This window comes from Amborella trichopoda, chromosome 3 (assembly GCF_054954075.1).
Source record: "Amborella trichopoda isolate Santa Cruz 75 chromosome 3, AtrichopodaSantaCruz75HAP2 v2.0, whole genome shotgun sequence".
Classification (NCBI taxonomy): domain Eukaryota; kingdom Viridiplantae; phylum Streptophyta; class Magnoliopsida; order Amborellales; family Amborellaceae; genus Amborella; species Amborella trichopoda.
Window position 1 is genome coordinate 59748606 of NC_142338.1, and position 6484 is coordinate 59755089.

Here is a 6484-nt window from a genome sequence, read left to right on the forward strand (position 1 = left end):
TTGGCTGCTCCACCATGTAACATTGGATCTCTCTCTCTAGCAAATTGGCTACTACTCTTGCTTATATAACTTGAGGCATTTATGCTTCTTTTCAAGGTGTTGTCTTTGCCCAAATTATTATTATTATTATTTTTCCATGGAACATTGTTTTTTGGGTAAGGGGGGAAAAGGGCCCTTATCATTGATATGAATTAAGCTGAGGACAGTGCATTACAAATTGTCAAGCGCTAACCAATTAAGCCCGGGCTCTTTTTCTGTTTCATTGAACATGCATTGAGTATTTGGTTATTTTCTTGTTTCCATTGAACATGCATTGAATATTGAGTATATCGTTGAATGTTGGGTGCCACATATTGCTTGCATGCTTATGAGAGTCGTCATCCGATCCGCGTCTGAGGAAATCCGTCAGTTGGGTATTGGGCTAAAGAAAAAAACATTATGCAACAAAAAGTTGTGCATGCAGCAAAAAGTCATAAGAATTAAGTAAATGAAAAAGTTCATATAATGATTTTTACATGAGGCCAGCATCATAAGAATTCACTTTTAAGAGGTTGTTTCAATGCCTCAAAATTCTCAAATCCATCATTTGGACCGCAAGATGTAATGAGAAAAAATCGATTCTAAGTATCGTAAATGGTGCATCTTGTATTGTATTTTTTGGTATGTCAATTTTCAAGTGTTCAATATCTGTACGATCTACCCTGTTTTTGAAGTTTTAAATTTTACAATTACATATGAAAATAAATTTTCAGAATATCACAAAGATTTTCAGTGTTGAAATAATATCTGTTGACTCTATTTAATGGTGCACTTTTTTTTTAGGGTTTAGGACCTTATCCCTATACAAACCATGCATTTTTTTTTTTTTTGGATAAGTGTATACAAACCACACATGAAAAGAAAAGATGCAGTTTTCTAATTTTTGTGTTGACGTTCTACTTCTTTTATTTATTTATTTATTTATTTATTTATTTATCATTTTATTTTATCCATGGTTCCAAAATCACCAAAAATATGAAAATAATATTATACATTTGTATAATTTGAAAGTTTAAATTTTGAATAGCCCCAAAACATATGTTCGGGCGGTTTGAATGTTTAACTCTCAGACCGCCTAAGACACCATAGATTAATTGAAGATTTGAAAACCCACAACATATCAATTTGTTTGTGTTTTGAGTTGTTCAAAAGTATAATTTCCAGACAAGTAGAGTTTTGAACACCTTAAAACACATTCAGACTCTTCAATAATTATACTGTCAAACCATCTAAATATACCAATGTGCGGTAAAATGAGAATAAAAGAAGTAAATAATGGCCAAAATATGTACTATACACACGATACCATATCTCTCATCCTATTTAAATTATTTAAATAATTAAAAAAAAAAAGGTGAATTGTTTCATTTTTTGCTCGAATCGGGGAACTTTGTAGAGAATCGGGTTGTTTCTTTCGGCCGGTAGCTCCTCATCTTGTAAAAGACCGGGCCGATCAGCTTTGGGCCAAAGCAATGATTATTTCAAAATTCAAACAATGTTCTTGGAGTACTATGTTTTATGTGTTAAAATTGGTTTAATATTTTTTAAAGAGTAATGAACCTATGAGACTCTTTTACAGCCATAGCTATATATGTAGGATCTCTAAAAATTACCTACAAATTTCTAAAAAAATTATCTTATTGGATTGATATACCCTTATGTGTAAGATCTTTAAAAATCACATAAAAATTTCTAAAAAAATTATCCCATTGGATTGATATAGGACTTAAACTTTTTTAGATATTCGTGTCATGGAGATCTTGTTTTACGTCCTACATGAGTGTGCGGCAGACGGAGGGTGTCGTGGGCTCATCACTCTTTCTCAAATTTGTAAACGTTTAATCCAAAAATTATTTATGAGCATTTGCGCAAAAAACCATATAACTGAAGACCCAAACCCTCTAAAATCCCTAATTTGACAGTCGTCTAAGAACCAGGTTGCACTCTGAGCCCAAAAGAGAAAAGGCATTCTAGTTTTTTATGATAGAGGAAGCAATTTCGCATCTTCTCCTTCTCTACTGTGAAATCTGCGCTTTGTTTTTGTCAGAACTCTCTTTTGTAACTGTATCGTTTGCCTTCCTCACTCTTTGGGAAGTAAAAGAGTCGATTCCGCTTTGAGAATCGATATATTTTGGGAAATTTCAGGTGTATCAGCACCAAAAACCTTTTGCTAGAGGAGAAACCCTAGAAATCAGTTTTTGGAGAGCTAGGGTGACAGGGATCACTTTCTGGTGAGGAAAGGAGCTAATCTCTTTTAGGTCCTAGCTGTAGTTCCTGCTTCAATTTGACTGGGTTTTGAAGATTTTTGGAATAATTTTGGGAAACTGGATAGCATTTTGATGTTCTCTCCCTTGGTTGAATTTTTTTATAATAAGAAAATACTGTGGCTCAGGCATACAAAAAGTGATTTTAGTTGAGAAATTGGAAGTTATCACTGAGATTTTTCTTATCTTTTTCTCATAGCTCTTGATATCTGTGGAGTTCATCCTATATTGATTGTCCATGAATGCAAGGAAGTCGTATTCTATCAAATATCCAGGTTAAATTTCAGAAATTATTATTTTTATTTCTGAATTTCTCTTGAATTTGGGGCGATTTCCTCATTTTTGTTCAAGCGATGAGCATGAGAAGTCACACAAGTGGATGTGTAAGTTTCTAAATGGAGTGCACCCCTCATTCATTTTTAATGCGGGGTATTTAATTTCAATTATATATTAAGTATAAGCCTTTAGAAAATAGCTACAGTAGATTTTCTGTGTCACTTTTTGTGTATCTCAAGATATCCTTTAATAATTTAAGAAATATGCCTTATCGGGCTTTGTAGATGGTATCTTCTTTATCTGGTAAACAATCAGGCATAAGCTTTTGAACGGAAATGTCTGTTTTTCAGATATATATTTGGTTGTCGAAGAATTTTGCTAATTTTCTCTCAATGATGGTTTTATGCAAGATTACATGAAATGTGGAAATTAAATTTTCAGAATGAAACCACCAAGATTAGTACTTTTATACAGGAGTTCTTGATGTTCAGGTCCATTTTGAAACATATTTTGTTTTAAGAAAGGTTGTTGCTAATTTAGTGGGATTATATGAGATGAACTTATTTACCCAGTGAAGACCAGTTCAGATTACTGATAGAAAATGCAATAAATTTAGAAGTGGTTGTTAGCTTTCATTGCAATTTTCTCATGGGTACGGTTTGTTTAGAGCCTAGCTTCAAATAATATAGAGAAATGTGGTTTCAATACTGAAAATCTATGTGATCAACATTAAAATACATTATTGTCTTTATTTATAAAGTTTAAAGCTTAAAAAATAGTGTATCGTCATATCTATGAAAACTTGATATTCTTGAAAATTGACGGTCCAAAAATGCATTACAAAATACATTATTTCTAAAAGTTGAAATCCATTTTTTTCTCATGTCCATGCATCTTGAAGTCGAGATGTTCAATTTGAAGATATTTGGGCATCAAAACAACATCTTCTAGTAAAATTTTTTAAGTAGGCTCAAATTTGATTGTTTATCTGTATAAACTTCACCCTTTTCTCATTGATGCTTTGAGAACTTGGAACACGACAAGTTTGCTGGTGTGTTTGCTTCTTTTTCTGTCTATATTGTTTGTTGTAATGGATACTAGAAAATCTGATTGAATTTCAGAGTACGTCGTGAAACCTTTGCGGAGTTTTTCCATTTTTAATTTTGATGGACCCTGGGATACCAAGCTCACTCTAAAAGAATTTAGGATGATTTCTTGATTTCTTTGCATTGTGTACTGCTGACGCACTAATCCGGGACTCTCAACCCTAACTATTTGTCATTTAGATTCACACATTGTGATCATTGAATATTAGAGGAATTTCTTTGCTTTAATAGTTAACTTACACACACATATAATTTAAGGAATTTCAATTATAAGAGCATCCACTAATATCACCTTGTTGATCATTGATCATATAGTTATATCACATTTTTTTCGCTCGTGATATCGAGCTCTCGGTATTTTGTCTTGTATTATATTTAGTTATATTCCTTTTCCCTATTTCATTTTATAATTTATATTATCTTATTATTGTTAGTCGACCCCAAATAATTGGGATGAAACTATAATAATATGAGTAATGATCCTATGAGACCCTCCACACCCATGTTTGGAGGACCTCAAAGGATCACCGTTAAATTTGACAGAAAAATCAAGTCCCACATCCATGTGATAACTTTTCTAGAGATTTGTGTTAAATTTTAATGATAATCATTTGGAGTCCTATACACAAAGGTGTGGGAGGGTCTCATAGGATCATTACTTTAATAATATTATCATCTTATTATTCTATCCTACAAAAGTTGTTGATTTGAAACTGTTTTATGCTTTTCCTGTTGGTTGAATCTTGCTGATACGAGTATCTATAAAAAATATTCTTATACCATTTGTTCTTTAGGCCAAGTGTTTTCCAGTTATTTTGATCTTCAAGTCAAGATGTAATGTGCTGTCAAATCTATTCATTTGCTTTTTCGTTTTGAAAATGGGAGAAGAAGGCTCTGCAATTGCAAAATATATTACCGAAGTAGGCATGTACTTGTCTCGCACTTTCAATATATTTATTTTTTGCTAGGTCTCTTTTTTCTTTTTCTTTTACTTTGTTTCTTTGCGAACAATCTAGAATTTCATGACATTTACGTTTGGTGATCTGCATCTAATTAATTATTAAGTATTTAACTAAGGATTGGTCTTACACTTTAAAAAAAAAAAAAAAAAAAAAGAATTGATGGGACCAAAGAATTTTGCACCCCCGTGCTAGCAAATGTTAATTGGCCCCATTGTGTCTCCAACCAGATCGGCCAAATCATCAATCGTCAACAAGTAGTACCAACCAATATTTTAAAACTCGGATCAGTGGGACAGACGGTTTACTCGCAGACTTATGTTATGTTAGGTCGCTAGATTGATGATCTAGATATGTCTAAATCATTGATTTTAAAAAGTTAAAAAAAAAGTGAAAAAGATAAAATTAAGATATGATTTTATAAGTTGGGAATGTATTGGGAGCCTAAAAAATACTGAATAGGATTAAAAAACAATATATATACAGTGGGGGTTTTCGTGGAAATCGGGTTGAGACCCATACCTTCTCACAACCGGTTCAATCCTAAGGGATTACGGTCTAAGTCAAAATCATTGGGTTTTCCTCCCAATCTTGAGATTTAATGTATTCAATTGAGTGTTCTTATAAGAAATTGATTGGGTACTACGAATCAAGCCATACGCTTAAAAAACTCGCCTGTCTTTTGACAATCAGATCAAGGTGTTCAAGAATTTTATTTTATTGTTATTATTTTTTGAAGTTAGTAATTTTGTTCATGAGGTTTATCTCAAGATCTTAAATTAAAAAAACATAATCGTGAGCAGTTATTTTGCTCGAGGGAGCAAGTGCACAATATGCTACCATGGGAGCATATTATATTAGAACATTTTCGCTGTAAAACCATTAGCCGTACGTAAATGTATTTTCTCGGCTTTTTATCATTTTGAGATTGATTTTAAGAAAAATTACATATATATCTATTATATTTCTCATTATTATAAAAATATCTTATACTTTGAATGATTGTTTTTTGACTTCATAACCAATTTCTTTTTAAAAAAACTATTTTACATACGCAATATAAGATATGTAAAAAGAATGGATAAACATAAGAGAGAAAATAGATAAACATTAGAAAAGAGTTAAGAAGAGTTTAAATCTAAAGGATAAAGAGAAAAAGAGTATGATAAACGCAAGAGAGAGAATGGATAAAGAATGGATAAACATATCCACGTAGCAAACCTAAATAAGAATGGATAATCATATCCACGTAGTAAACCTAAATAAGGAGACCTTGTAAACCTAAATCAGAATGGATAAACATGTCCACGCAGTAAACCTAAATAAGGACACCTAGTAAACCTAAATAAGACTCACGTAAAGTATAGATAAATATAGGGATGAGTTTTAACCCACCCAATAATGGATAAACATAAGAGAAAAATAAGATAAATATAGGGGAGAGTATAAAAAGGTAGAGAAGAGTTTAAACCTACCCTATATTTATCTATTCTCTCTCTTATTTTCAATTGTTCAAAATCTATTGAATTTGATTGTTCAACAATCGAAAGAGGGAAAATCCAGGTTTTTCAAAAATTGAAATTGGCTTAATTTCGGTTGTTGAACAACAGAAAAAAAAAGAGCAAAATACTCTTTTTTTTAAAAAATTTTTTTTGTTATGACATGAAAAAAATGGAAAGATAAGTAATAACGAAAAACTATTCAGTAGTTTCGTAATAATGCAAACTAAAATTGTTTTTTTTTTAATTTTCCTTATGACATAAAAAAAATGGAAAGATAAATAATAACGAAAACTATTCAATAGTTTCGTAATAACGTAAACTAAAATTGTCTTTTTTAA